The sequence below is a fragment of the Sceloporus occidentalis genome, unplaced genomic scaffold (genome assembly GCF_023333645.1).
Source record: "Sceloporus occidentalis isolate IW3139 unplaced genomic scaffold, rSceOcc1.0.p SCAF_3, whole genome shotgun sequence".
Classification (NCBI taxonomy): domain Eukaryota; kingdom Metazoa; phylum Chordata; class Lepidosauria; order Squamata; family Phrynosomatidae; genus Sceloporus; species Sceloporus occidentalis.
This window is the reverse complement of record NW_028316983.1, coordinates 53,485,484-53,500,809: the sequence shown is the minus strand read 5'-3', so window position 1 is coordinate 53,500,809 and position 15,326 is coordinate 53,485,484.

Below are 15,326 nucleotides of genomic sequence, written 5' to 3'. Positions count from 1 at the left end.
GTATTAAATCTTTAAATGGCTTGATTTTAGAATAGCCAAAATATTATGCCTCCCCATATGAACCTGACTGAATTTTGAGATTGTCAGTCACATCACCATTGCAGGCAAATCTGGCAAGGAAGAGGAAAGGGGCCTTTTCAGTGGCTGCTCCCAGGATGTGGCATTGCACCCCATAGAAAGCTAGGCTGGCCCCCATCTCTGTTCTCCTCAGCAGTCATTTTTATTCAGTCAAGTGTTATTAACTCCTTGTTGAACAAGGATCTTTAAGGCGGTTGGGACTGCTGCTGTACTTTTATTTACACTGCTATGCTTTAAATTATTTTTAATTAAAATTGTTCACAATGGAAGCATTAATTTTTTTAAAAAAAATGTATATTATAATGATTGGGTTATACTGTAGCTATTTTATTTCAATTTATATTTTAGGCCCCATACTAGGGGAAAAGGTGGGCTATCAATAAAATAAATCAGTAAATCTTATTTTCCCTACCCATCCTGCATTTATAGGATACCAGTTCTTGCTTGATGATTCGGCTGGGTTCCAGGAACCAAACAGCACAGTTTAACCAGAGCTGAAGAAATAATTTGGTCTGGTATTTTGCTCTGTGCAAATGTACTGAGTATTATATCTCTGAGATAGGCCAAAATTCCTTTAGGCTTAGGCTACGTAGTCTCCAGCAGACTAGTAAACTGCTAAAAGTATGGAAATCTAGAATACATAAAGCAAACTAAACATGTGTGGACAGCAAGATGAGCTAAGAACGTTAAGTAATTATTCAAAAGCTGTATGTATCCAAATGCAGGTAACATTTGTAACGCTCCTAATCAGACTCATCAGTCTTTATGTGAGGAGAATGATGGAACCAGAGATGGAGAGGGGTTATGTTGAACCCTCTTAGAAAAGACTGCATAGGGTTATGATCCATAGGACAAAAGGTCACACTATGTAATGACTGCTGTCATCTGCATGAATTAGTAAAATTAGCACAGTCTACAGGAACTTGTGCTCTAAAACCAAGGCAGTATCTCAAATCTTTGTGATTCATTCCAGAGAATAATTTCTTTTTGCTACAGGCTCAACTGATTTGGTTGCCAGCTTCAAGGCCTGGAAACAGACATACACAATACAGAGTATAAACCATATAATATTACATATAAAGTTCAGGATATAATGCAAAATTTTATGTGTATTAGAATGTGTGCATGTTTGTGTGTGTTACTGGGAACAAAGCAGCCACCTAATTCAAGGCAGAGCACCTACTCAACTGTAAATAAGATAAGAGAATGTCCAGCAGATTGGACTGCTAATAAACCTCCTGCTCCTAGTAAGTGCAGTGGCTGATGCAGTTATGATGGCAGGCCATGAAAGAATCCAACCAGACCTGGAGAGGTGTCATATCTAAGATGTGTTTTTTGATTAGATAATATAACTGAGGTATTGTTAGCACCTTTGTTTTGACTGGATTAGACAGGAGAGCTGATAGGTTGGGTGGAAGTTAAGGAGACATTAAAAGAAGGCAAGAGAAGATAGTAATAAGACTGCTTTGGCCAGTCTTCACATGAAGAGAAGGCTACAATGCTGCTTCCAAGCCATGCTGTTCCTGATAACTGATAAACTCCCCAGCTGCGGCTAGAGAGAACAAGATTCGGCATTGCTCAAGGAGAATAATCCTTGGAAGCCTCTGTGTTGACAAGTGTCTGTTTAGAGATATATAATTCCTTAACAAATAAAACAGCATTATTAATGGGCAACTTGCTAAGTGATATGGTTTATTATGGTAATGTTCCTCTATGGGATCATTATAGAGAAGCCTGCTAGAGAGATGCAGAGGTAAACGTTCAATTGTTATGAAACTGTAACATCTGACTTGTCAGCGCAACTGCTAGGGTCCAACAACCCTTGTCAGCAACTCAAACGAGTCCTGGGGTTAAATCAGACCCTTGGAGCAGAGCTGGCAAATTTCCAGAAGCCGAAGCGTGGCTCCCAGAGTCCAATTGGGATGACAACAACTGGATGTCTTCCAGGAACTACAGCAATGCAGGAACCTCCAGGGACACACAGCAAACCGATACTGTAGCTTCTTCTGATAAACGACCAGAGAAACAAAAGTCCCCAAAGTGCTCTTTATTCACAGTGCTATAATACAAAACTAGATCTCTACAACTCCAAAACATACCAATCCAACTCCTACTTCAAACCCACACAACACCCTTGCAACCCCTGGGTTTATATAGACTCCAGACCACGTGGTCTCCCAAACCCAGTGAGTTCAGGTGTGTAGCCATGTCATGTGTCTCCTGTGCAATCCAGACACATGTTTCATCATCCATGGCTACGTGCACTTGGACACTGAAGAGTTCCTGACACAATGAGCTTCAGCTGTGCTAGCTCAGCCTTGCCACTCTGCTGAAGGGTCATGGCCAAACACACACACATCAAGCATTTCCCTGTGTGCTGTGCTTTAACCCTTCAAATCCTGACATGACTTGCCATATCCTGTAATAACATGCAATGTACTGTAAAGTGATGAAAGAAATGTTTCGAGACATTGATGTGTCTGTGTTTTCTCCATATATATATGACTACACAAAATAGACTACCATACAGCTTGCTCATTTTTCTATATAGTTAGCCTTCCTTTTGGTGCATAGCCATCCATGGATTGAGGCATCCTCAGATAGTCCCACCCCAATATTGTCAATGGTGATGCATGAAGACAGCCATACTGATATGGCCATGGACACATCAGCATACACTGATGATAATGGGACTTGTGGTCCCATGATTTTTGATATCCATGGGGAAGTGGGTCCAGAAGAACCCCCCCCCCCCCTCAATATGGAAGGCCAGCTGTAAATATTTTCAAAGATATAGGCATGTTAGTATGAAGAATCAGTAGGTAGAGAGATCTTGTAACACCTTTGAGACTAACTAAAGAGGTTGACAGCATGAGCATTCATAGACTTAAGTCTACTTCCTCAAATGCATTCAAGTTCCAAGACTTGAAAACATATTGGTGGAATATTGAAGTAAACTCTGGTTGCATGGTTTTTGACACCATCACAAGTTGGATGCCTAAGTAGCTAGAAGGTGAAAAGAAGACCCCAGATAGTATTCACAATTTATAACTTTATAACCGCCCTTACACCATTGGCTCTCCATCAATAGCAGCGGCGCAGAAGCGGCCAGGCCTGGGCGAGGCTCCTTTCTGCCCCCTCCTTCTATCTTCCTGGTTGCCAGAGAAACGCAATGGAAGCGGAGGCCAAGGGTGAGGTTTCATAACCGCCCATACACCATCGGTTCTCCATCGACAGTGATGGCGCAGAAGCTGCCAGGTACGATATCTCAAGAAGAAGTGCCCTCCCTCCATTCCAACTGTCATCATCTGGCCTGGGAAGGAGTGAAAAGGCAGGCCTGACTCCATCAGGCCTAGCTGTGACTTACTGTGACTTACGTCGCTCTGTTGTACCTTATTTTATTGTATTGTATTCTCTTTGCATTTTTATTGCTGTAACCCACCTGGCTTCCATAATAAATTTCTATTCCACTTTTTTCTTGCAAAATCAAAGCAACTTACAACAAAAGCATTAGATACAACGTATACTCCCCACCCAAGGTGCTGTAAGATCTCTCTACGTATATTGCATAGGTTGATCATCAAGGTGATCCCTTGAGCAGATTCCTTTCTGTACCAGATTTCCTGTAGAGAGAGTTTCATCTCTGGCTCATGGAGCAAAAATTATTATTATTATTATTATTATTATTATTATTATTATTATTATTCAGACAAATGTCAACAATAATAATTCATGGCTCAATCTCTCCACATCATCTGTCATATACATTTTGCCTATAAATCAGATGCCGAACATGGGCCAGATTATCTGGTTCCCCGTCTAATGCTAGTTTAGGGAGTACAGAGCTCCTTTCAATGTTTTCTGAGTAATTGAAAGATGTGTTCTTCTGTATTTGATGGCACACTCTTTTAGAAAAAGCATTGCTTAAGATAGTACACTTCTCTCCTCACTACAAGGTAAAGCTCTGTCAGTCTAATGACTATCTTATTATCTTTTGCTAAGTTCATTATTGAATTCTAACTGTTCCTTATTATAATTTATTCACTGATAATGTCCGGGAGCCAGAGAGCTATATAATTAGCAGCATAGATAGGTTCCTGCTGAGTTGATTAATTATTTTCTGAAATAGGTGGTGTATGGGAACCACATCCCATGGTGTTGCATTTAGGGTCTGTAATGCATATGGGATTTCATTGTCTGTTCCTGAATAACTTCCATTGGAAATAAGTAGTATACAGTGTTTGAAATACCTCATTTCTCATTGCATCAAAATCTGTTTTGCATATCTCCCACTTTTGAAAATATGCAGTGATGTCAAGAAGGTGTTTAAACTGAAGAGCTCAAGGGAGAGAGAGCATTGTGATATCATCTACTGTATTCTTGGCTCCTTGAAGCTGAATGCAGAAGCTGAGTTTGGTTTTAAAGGAATTGTCATTTTAGAAAAAAGTCTGTACAAATAATTCTTTTACCTGTACCCTGTTTTTATTTGGATGTAAGTTACTTTTGATCCAGTATAAAGAGGATATTAATTAATTACCCATTAAATTCAGAATATGTTTCAGAGAATTGCCCCCAAAACACAATTAGCTGGTGGCTCTAATGTCAATGGGAGCTGTCACTCCATTTTTTATAACCTAGTTCTAAATGGAAAAAAGATCTAGCTTAGTAGGATTTGACCCTATTGGGAGTAGGGTTAGAATTAAGGACTTTGGTTAGCTCAAGATTTTAGTCTCAACTAACACATGGATAAGATTCACCACCTCATTGATATGGAAGCCATCGGCCATTAATCCTAAACTTGTTTTCACATTAAATATAGAATAGCTTCCTGAACATGAAATAACACTGTGTTTTTGAAATAGAGGTTAATAAATTGAAACACAGGGAAGAAAGTATTCTTAGTTGTACTGCATCTGATATCAAACCTCCATCTTCAAGGTAGTTATCATATTGTACTTTTCATCTTGAAAATTGCTTCAGGGATTGAAAGCAATTACATACAATACAATAATGGAACCATTTCCATGTTTCTATAGGGAATGAGAAATGTTTACCTATTTTTAGCCACTGACATTTGAAGCAGAGAATACTATCCTAAATTATGTTTTGATGCTTCAATCTTCAATGCAGATGGCTCATTGCCTGCATTTTTCTCTGTCCTTCAACATTCGGGGCAGGTCTCAAGCTAGTATTTCAACCTGATATGTTTAAATGGACCCTTAATGTGAATATTGAATTTTTTTTTTTACTATCTTGAAACTACTATGCTGCAAATTTAGAAAGATACGGCTAAGGCTTCATTTCATTCAATGAGAATTATAGAAACCAACAAAACCTGCATGCACAGACATTAATTACAATTCTTTCTTCCAAGAAGAGGGAATTATGTCTTTCTATTTTTTCTCCCTCTGGTTTAGTTGAAAATCTGAGACTGGAAACAAACAAACAAGCTTCATTTATATATTGCATCATACCGCCTAAGCAGTGTCTAAGCGGTTTACAGCTGTAAGCTAATTTGCTCCCAACAGTCTGGGTACTCATTTTTTCCACCTTGGAAGGATGTAAGCCTGAGTTAAGCTTGAGCCCTTTTGCTGGTCTTGAACTCGCAACCTTATGGTTTTGAGTGAGTGGCTGCAGTACAGGCATTTAACCACTGCGCCACCAGGGCTCCTGTTTAACTACATTCAAATGTTCAACATGCAAAGTCCAAACAGTCAGCTTTACTCAACCAAAAAAGGTCCTTCTGGGGTCTCCCCTGATCAGACCTTTTGGGAACAATCTGCTTCTAGGGATTTTTGGAATTTCAGACTCCACAGTTTCCCCAGCTGCAAATAACAGTTTTGTGCATCCAAGAAAACAGCTTCCACAGCAATTGGCTGTATTTGATATATTCACACAGCCATTAGAAACTCCAGCAGTAAGGTGCATTCATTTACAGGCAGCCATGGATCCTGATAGTTAACAAATGCTTCATTAACAGCAATGAAAACTCCTCTACCATAAGAAAGAAGGGGGTGCCCTGAAGGGAAGAAGCATTTGCTGCCTGCCGTCTTGCAACCTAATACCTGTAGCTTTCTTGAGCATAACCTGTCAAGTGCTCTCTGTAAACCACTTGATATAAAAGCCCAGTTTTTCAAAGTACGTTGAACTGACACAGAACAGGCATCATTTTGGTATCCTATCTCTTTTGGGGAGGGGGGAGATTTGCAAGTCTACTACCTTTTGACAGTTACTCTGTTTCTGTTAGTTTCTTGTAATCCAGCAGTTTGGTAATACATATAATATGTATTTTTTGTTGTTATGTGCCTTCAAGACATTTCTTTATTTTTAAATATAAATTTAATTGTTATAATACAAAATACATTAATCATACATAACATTGAATATATAACATTATACAACAAATGAATAAAAAAACAAAATGAACAAACTTAAGACATCTAATCATACATTCATTGACACTCATTACTTCCTTATACCTCCCACTGACCTACATTTTTCCTTCTTGTCTCTAACTTGTATACCTTGTTTTATTTTCACTTTTTCCATTTTTCTCTTTTCTGTCCTTCCTTATCCAAACATTATTAACTAATACATTAGAATGTATATAACCATTTCTTGATCTTACATTTATCACTTTGGGAGAATTGTTTCTTCATCATGACACTTTAAAGATATTATTTATAGTACAATACTACTCTTTATCAATGATTTTAATCTTCTAACAACAATCGAGTTTTCCCATTTTTTCCTTAGATATTCACATACTTTTTTCCCAGTTATCTATCACATTCTCAGTTTTTTGTTCATTAATTTTTTGGAATAAGATATCCATCTCCATCATATCTAGTAGGTTATTTTCCCATTCATCTATTTGTATATCTTTTTTTAAATTTTCTGATATTTTGCATAGGTTAATCTAGCTGTAACCAGCATATAATAGATGACTCTTCCATGTTTTTTCTCGTTACCATCATCTAACATACAAAGCAATAATGTTACTGGCCTAAATTGTATTTTTATTCTCAATATTTCATTTATGTCCATATATATCCTTTCCCAAAATCTTCTAGCTAGTGGACATGTTCACCAATAAGTGGAAAAAAGTGCCTTTTTCTTGATCACAGTTCCAACAGAGATCTTTACCTGTTTTATATATTCTATTTAATTTGTCTGGGGAAAGATGCCACCTATACATAATCTTGTAATAATTTTCTTTTACATCTTGGCTAACTGAATATTTCAATCTAATGTTCCAACATTTCTCCCATCGAGTCATTTCTAAAGATTTTCCACAGTTTTGCACCCAAACAATCACGTTATCATTCATTAGGTCTTCTTCGATATTTATTTCAAGTAGTTTTTTGTGTATTCTTCATAGAAAAGCTGTTTTTTTATAATAGTGTATCTTCTAACTCAGATTTTTTGTTATTCCTGTCGATTTCTTATCTATTTTATATCTCCTTCAAGACATTTCTGACTTATGGTAACCCTAGCACAGGCTTTTCAGGAGATGAGAGTGTGTGACTTGCCCAAGGTAATCCAGACACTGTTGACAAATTTGTGTACAAAAGGTTCAAAAATAATACATACACTTACTTTTCCAGAGTTAAAAGTAAATTTTTTCAAATGTTCAAAGAGTGCTTTAATCATGTATCTAATTAATTTGGCTATAACTGCAAGAGACATCTCACTGGTGTTTCATTTGTTAATGCTGGATTTGATCAGTTTTTAAAAGGACATGGCATTAGCATTTATACATTTCTTGATATGGGGCAGGGTATAAATGTTTTATTAAAATAAATAAATAAACACACATTTATACATATATACTCCTCTTGGGGAGAACATAGACATCTTAGTCTAGGCACATTGTTATCATAAACTTTACATGGCACACATGGAAACATTGCATGTCTTACATCATGTTGTAACATTGTATATTCATCTTGAGAAGTATCAGAGCCATATAGGTTTGCATTGTAATGAATTAAACATCCTTTACAGCCTCATAACAATGGTAAGGAAGTAAACATCTTAGGCAACATCATGACAGTCCTCCGGTGAAGAATTCTATACATGTCTAAAAGAAATATGTGGAAAAAACTGCACATTTTCACAGACATCTCAAAACAGGCTTCTGTTATAAATTTCTATAAAAGACATTTATCAAATAGCCAGTATTATCAGGTATGATTTTAATTTTAGGAATAATAAACTGCAGGAAGCTTTATAAGAAACAGCTATAACTGCAGTAGTAGAAGCAGCTGCAAATACTTACTTCTCTCTTTTTTGGGAATTGCTTGCATACTATCTCAAGTTGTCTTATCTGTTCATCTATAATAATAAGGAGTGGCTATTCACTGGTCTCATGTAAACAGCCAATTAGAGACAAAACCTGGCTTCTTTTACCTAGTCAATTAGATAAGACATGTAACAACCCATTTGTTTAAGGTCACCCATAGTCTGATTGAAAATGAGATTTCACTGGCCACTACTCATCCAATCACAAAAGACTTTAACCTTGTCTGCACGGGCCAGGATACTGTAGGAGCAGTTGCATGGACCTCCCCCTGTTACCTGGTCCTCCACATGTTGTGGTGGCTGTCTGTGTGAGCACCCCATTGAACTATTCAGCTTTATTTTGGAAGGTGCAAATGTCCGCCCTACAGTCTCCTAAGCCCATTAAAGATAACCAGGGATAAGGATTTCCTATCATTTTTCACCATACTTTTTTTTACAAGACCACCCATCCAAAATCTTACAAATGTGAAAGTCACCTGTAGCATCCTAGAAGGATGATAACTGAGTCCTAATGAACTGTGTAAACAGCCCCCTATAGTTGAAACAGAAGCAATACTGCAAAAGGTGAGGAACAGGCAAGGACCATTAATCACCCAAGCTCTCTTGAACCCTAAGAACTCTGAGAACTACTTTTCTGCCTTAATATAGCTCTTCCTGGTGTTAGGGGCTAAAAATAAGCTCATGGCCCTCACTACCTCAGCCTTCCAAGCATCCATGGGTCTGCTGGCATTGAGCCCAGCATACTAGCTGCATCCAGCACTAGCAATTTGAAGCGCTCCATCTGTGTGTGAGAGACATTATTGGCTATATGCCAGCCACATGGAGCACATGGAGCACTGTAAAGAGGATATTATAGCAAAATCGTTGAAGTGCAAACACCCTAGCCAACCACATAACATGAGAGACTTGAATAAATAATGACTTGTACTGCAGCCATGCTGTTGCACCAAAAAGACACAGAATCATAGAGTTGGAAGAGAAAAGCCAATAATGCCCTGCTATACAGAATACACAGTAAAAATACCCATGACAGACAGCCAATCAGCCTCTGTTTATAAACCTCCTAAGACGGAGACTTCTCGATACCTCAAGGCAGCATATCTCGCTGTCGAACAGCTTTTGCTGTCAGACAGCTCTTCTTAATGTTTAGATGGAATCTCATTTCATGTAGTTAGAATCCACTGCTTCATGTCTCTGGAGCTGCAGAAAGCAAACTTGGAAGAATTAGCTAAGTTTTCTACCCATATCCATATATTGACAAGTATAGGGAAGCATTCTAGAAAAGTATGTTCTGTTGTTAGTCAGACTTCAACCTAATTTACAAGCTAACAATGGGTACACCAGCAACCTCTAAAATAAACACCAAATCCAACTGGTCCTGCAGTATCAGAAGATACCTGGAGGCCATCTCTAAGGCCCAGTACAGACTGGTGGTTTGCAGCGGCCTGGGGCCAATTCTAGGGTTACAGAGCGTGCAGAATCTGTATGCTCTGGAACCCCAGCACATATGGATGGCACCATCTTTATGTTGTGCCATCCATACGGGGCATGCATGCATGACACAAGTGCCACACTTCTGTTATGGATGCATCAAAGTGCACCAATGGTGCACTGATGATGGTGTCCACACACGCCAAGAAGAACTCGGTTTTTCCAGGTTCCTTTTTGGTATGGAGGGACACCGCACGGTTTGGCTGCTGTGGTGTCCCTCCAGAGGAAAACCAGATGCCTAGAGCCTGGACTTTCAGGGAGGTATGTACTGAGCATAAGTTTCAATTTCTCCCACTGAAGCAAGGAATTCCTGCCATATGACATGATCCTGTCTGATCCCCTGTGTGATCCTACTCTTATGGTGTGGTTTATCAATGCCACCATTCTGTTTTCCAAGACACCTGATAAAAACCAGGAGATACTACATGAAAAGCAAAATTTAACACCCAATAAGGTATTGAAATTCCCCGAACATAGCTTTCCCCTGCATGAGAAATTAGAAAGTCTCATTTTCATACCCTGTAATTTCTCTATGGGCAATCTACAAAATTAATTGATTGTATAGATTTTGATGCCTAAAAATACCAGCTGGTGTACATGACCTTCACTTTTTTCTCAAGCCCGAGGAACCTCCAGCTCCTATGTCAAGGAAGATTACTCGGACAGAAGATAAGTCATCTAAACAACATGTTTGCCCTGTCCTCATCCTAACTGCCAATTCAAGAAAGGCACTGAAATTCTCAAATGCTGTACATTATGGGAAGCATCCCAAGGGAAGCATCCAATTCATGCAAAACATGTTGTCAGATGAGAAGCCAAGCAGCTCAAGGGGTGCAGTGGCAAAAAGCAAATTGCTGACTTGATGTCACACTCCTCCAATTCAGTCGCTATACTTTATCTGCAACCCTCTCTCATGATACACAGTTTTATGGGAATGGCATTATTAACCGATTTATTTTTTGGGATAGGGTTAATGATGAATAAGCCTGTATTCACCCAGAGTTTTATTCCTCACCACCCTGAGAAGAGACACCTTTAATTTAGAACGGGGGGTGAAAGGAAGGGGCCAATCACCCTCCTTTCATACACCTCCTGAAGCTTATCCCTAATTATATCTTCAAAACCCACAACTGATTGTAAATTCCTGGCCCTATAAATCTGATGGATTTTCAAAAATAGAGTCTGGAAGCTACATAAAACCCATTTAGAACAGTTTTTTAAAATTTAAAATTACTCACATGAGCAGATTTAGATGAAATCAATGAATGACAAAAGTTTTAGCAAAAATCCATATTTGTATTTTAGTACTAAAGTGACACCAGTGTTGTCACTGCATAGGCCTCTAAAAGAATAGTATTCCACCACTGAGGTTCCATGGGAAAAAAAGCACTCTCCCATACTTCATCCAATAATTTATTGCTCACAATGACGGGACACAAAGGATGGCCTCTCAGAACTCAGTCTTCAGGCAGGTGTATAGGAAGAGCAAACTCCTTCAAGTTTGCTAGTTGCAAGCTGTTTCAGTTCTTAAAAGTCATCACAAGCAACATGAATTTAGACCAGAAATACATTGACAGTCAATGAAAGTCCTTTAAAACTGGTGTTACAGCGGTTCCTTAAGGTACTCCTTTTGCAGTTTAGCTACTATATTTTTGTACTAGTTGTATCTTCCAGGTGGTCTTTAAGGGCAACTGCATGTAGTGTACATTACATCAGGATTTACCAGTGCATGGACTACTATGACTAAGGGGTGGTAGAGACCAGCACTTTGTGCCAGCCTGACCATGAACTAGGGCTGTGGTAGGGTGGAGTGTTCACATGCTCCCAAACCCTACCACCAGGTGCCATCTTGGCACGTGCCCATCCAGCGTCCAAACAGTGCTGCACACAAGGGGCATAATAAGAATGTGCCACAGCCCTTATGGCGCCCCTTCTATGGCACAAATAGGAGCCGCGGGTTGGGGGCGTGGTTTGGGGGCATGGCATGCGGCTGCCACGTCACCGACCCAGAGCCACTCCTGAACAGGCTGTTTGTACAGCCCCTTAATTATTCCTGTCCAGGAAAGGCCACAGCTGGCAGGACACTCAAAGAATCCAAGTATGCCAAGCCAGGCAATCCATCACCATAACATGGGGCATCCCTTGGGTTAAGAATACTTTATGTGTGTCACACATTCACCCCCAGACCTTTTCTGGAATGTATTCTTTTTACCTCTCTTCCCTTTCCATCTCCTTACAGCAGGTTACACTATGCACGTCACTTGGATTTAAAGATTTTTAGAAATGGAGATGAAAGGATGAAAGACAGGGAGAGAAGAACGTCTGGACCTCATCCCCTTTCCCACCACCATTCCCATCTCCTTTTGTGTCGTGTCGTTTAGATTGTAGGCCTGAGGGCAGGGAACCGTCTAATTAAAAATAATAATTGTAAGCCGCTCTGATAGCCTTTAGGACTGAAGGGTAGGGCATAAATACCATAAATATGTGTGTGTGTGTGTGTGTGTGTGTGTGTGTGTGTGTGTATGACAGTAGTGAGTGAGTGAGTGAGTGAGTGAGTGAGTGAAAAAGTTGTCTCTCATAGATAGTGCTTGGAACAGTTACCTTTGGAGACTCCAGGTTTCCTAGATATTATGGATATTGGGAGATGTAACCCATGGCTCTTATGCTGGGAGAAAGACGAAATGTGATCAGTAAATAAATAAAATAATACATTTTCCCCACCAAATTCTTTTCACAGGTTAGGGTTTTAGCCAAACTGGGCTAAATACCAATTACATTTTGCCCATTATGCAGGTAATCCAATGGGGGATAGTAATGGGAACCTCTCCCATTCTGAAAAGTATTATTTTCTTTTTCTTTTTTCCCCTAATGAAATAAGTATGTGGGAAGAGACTTCTAATTGCTGCACTTAATATATATATAAAAAGTATACCTATGGACTCCTAGTTGAATGACTGAGCAGTGCTCAAAGATGCTTAAAACATTTTCACAGTTCTTAACAGCAATATAGGTCATTTCTCTTTTTACTATATGCAGTTGTTACCAAGTCCAAAACCACAAGCACATTAAACTTTATAATCCATGACACACCAAGGAATCAATTCAAGCATTGCTCGTACTCTGCTCTAATTTTTCACTTGTGTTCTGTAAGTTCAAATGCTAGGATGTATGCTTTCTATTGTGCAAAGAATTATTCTCCAGCTTAAAGATGAAGGAAGCATAAGCAGTATGGAGTTCAAAAGCAATTAGCAATGGGGAAGACATGAAAAAAAGTTGTTAGAAAAGCTCAATGTGACAATTCATTCTATATTTCAATGACTGTAATGAAGGATCCGAAATACCTGGAAACAACATCCCCTTGATGTGGGATAAAACACTTTCCTAACAGCAAAGTGTTGGGAAAGCTATTATTCTTTATGGCATCTTTCCTTGAATTTAGGCTTACGCATTGTAATGTTGACATTGTTGTTGTTGTCATTATTTGTCATCAAGTCAATTTGTCATTACTTTTGTCATTCATTTGCCATAAATGAATGCTGCCATGAATAAGAGACCCCCAAGCCCTTCTGTTTTCAACATCCCTGCTCAAGTCATGGCTTCCTTCACTGAATCAATTTATCTGCAATGAGACCATACTCTGTGCCTTATACCTTCAACTATACTAGGCATTATCCATTTGTTCAATGACTAATGCCATCTCATGATATGTCCAAAGTATAATCACCTTGGTTTTATCATTTTGGCTTCTAGTCCAGGTCAGGCTTTAATTTGCTCTAGGAGTCTCACATAACTGTCTCCTCCAACTTGCAAGACAAAAAGGTAACTCTCCAGGAACAGATTGAGTTGGTGTATTAGTTTTAACTGGACAAATGGTCACTGCTGTAACATAGGCCTCCAGGATCAGGGCTGAATCCAGATATACCTCCCAAAGATATTGTTTTGTTTTAAAAATGAAAAAAAATGAGGAGGAGATGGAGAACATAACACATGCCAAGGGCATCATATTGGGGACCTAAGGAGTGTTTCAATAAAGATAGGTGTAGACTTTGGAACCCATTATCTGTTTCCCATCTTCTGCTGGTATGAAGTAGCTATCTTTCACCAGTGTCCAAAAATGAATTCTGGAACTTCTGAGTTCAGCTTAAATGTTCTTGTCAAAACATAAATTAGTTTGTCTGTCCATATACTGCAGCATTCACTTATTGATGAATAATAGCTGAATCTGCTGTTTTTTATCATTTTACAAAAAACATAGTACCAAACCATAGAATCATAGAATTGAAAGAGACCACAAGGGCCAGCCAGTCCAACCCCCTGTCATGCAGAAACTCTCATTCAAAGCATCCCTGACAGATGGCCATCAAGCCTCTGTTTAAAGACCTCCAAGGAAGGAGATTCCACTACACTCTGAGGGAGTGTGCTCCACTGTCAAACATCCCTTATTGTCAGAAAGGTCCTCTTAATGTTAAGGTGGAATCTTTTTTCCGTAGCTTGCACCATTGTTCGGGGTCCTGTTTTCTGAAGCAGCAGAAAACAAGCTTACTCCCTCCTCAATATGGCATCCCTTCAAATATATAAACAGGGCTATCATATCACCTTTTAACCTTCTCTAAACATTCCCAGCTCCCTAAGTCGTTCCTCATAGGACATGCTTTCCAGAGCCTTCACCATTTTAGTCGCCTTCCTTTGGACATGCTCCAGTTTCTCAATGTCCTTTTTGAATTGTGATACCCAGAAATGGACACAGTATTCCAGGTGGGGCCTGACCAGAGCAGAATAGAGTGGCACTATTACTTCCCTTGATCTAGACACCATACTTCTATTGATGTAGCCTAAAACTGTATTGGCCTTATTAACTGCCGCATTACGCTGTTGACTCATGTTCAACTTGTGGTCTACTTGGACTCCTTAACAAGGTGGATGGTTAAGGAGCCCTGGTGGCGCAGTGGTTAAATGCCTGTACTGCAGCCATTCACTCAAAACCACAAGGTTGCGAGTTCAAGACCAGCAAAAGGGCCCAAGCTCAACTCAGGCTTGCATTCTTCCGAGGTCGCTAAAATGAGTACCCAGACTGTTGGGGGCAAATTAGCTTACTTGCTAATTAGCTTACTTGCTGTTCACCGCTATGATCTTTGGAATAGCGGTATATAAATAAAACAAATTATTAATTATTAATTATTAATAAAATAATAATAAAATTTTATTTGTATACCGCTTTTCTGTCTGATCAAAGCGGTTCACATTATACCGGTTATGTGACATATGTCACAATACAATACAGTACAATACAAAGCAGTATTTTTCCCACAAACATTAAATAATAATAGCAAATGTAACTCTAATGGAATGCACTACAATATAATACAACTCTAATACAATACAACACAATACACATAATTCCCCTCCCCACTTCCTATATACAACAAAAACTCCAAATATAACAATGACAAAAC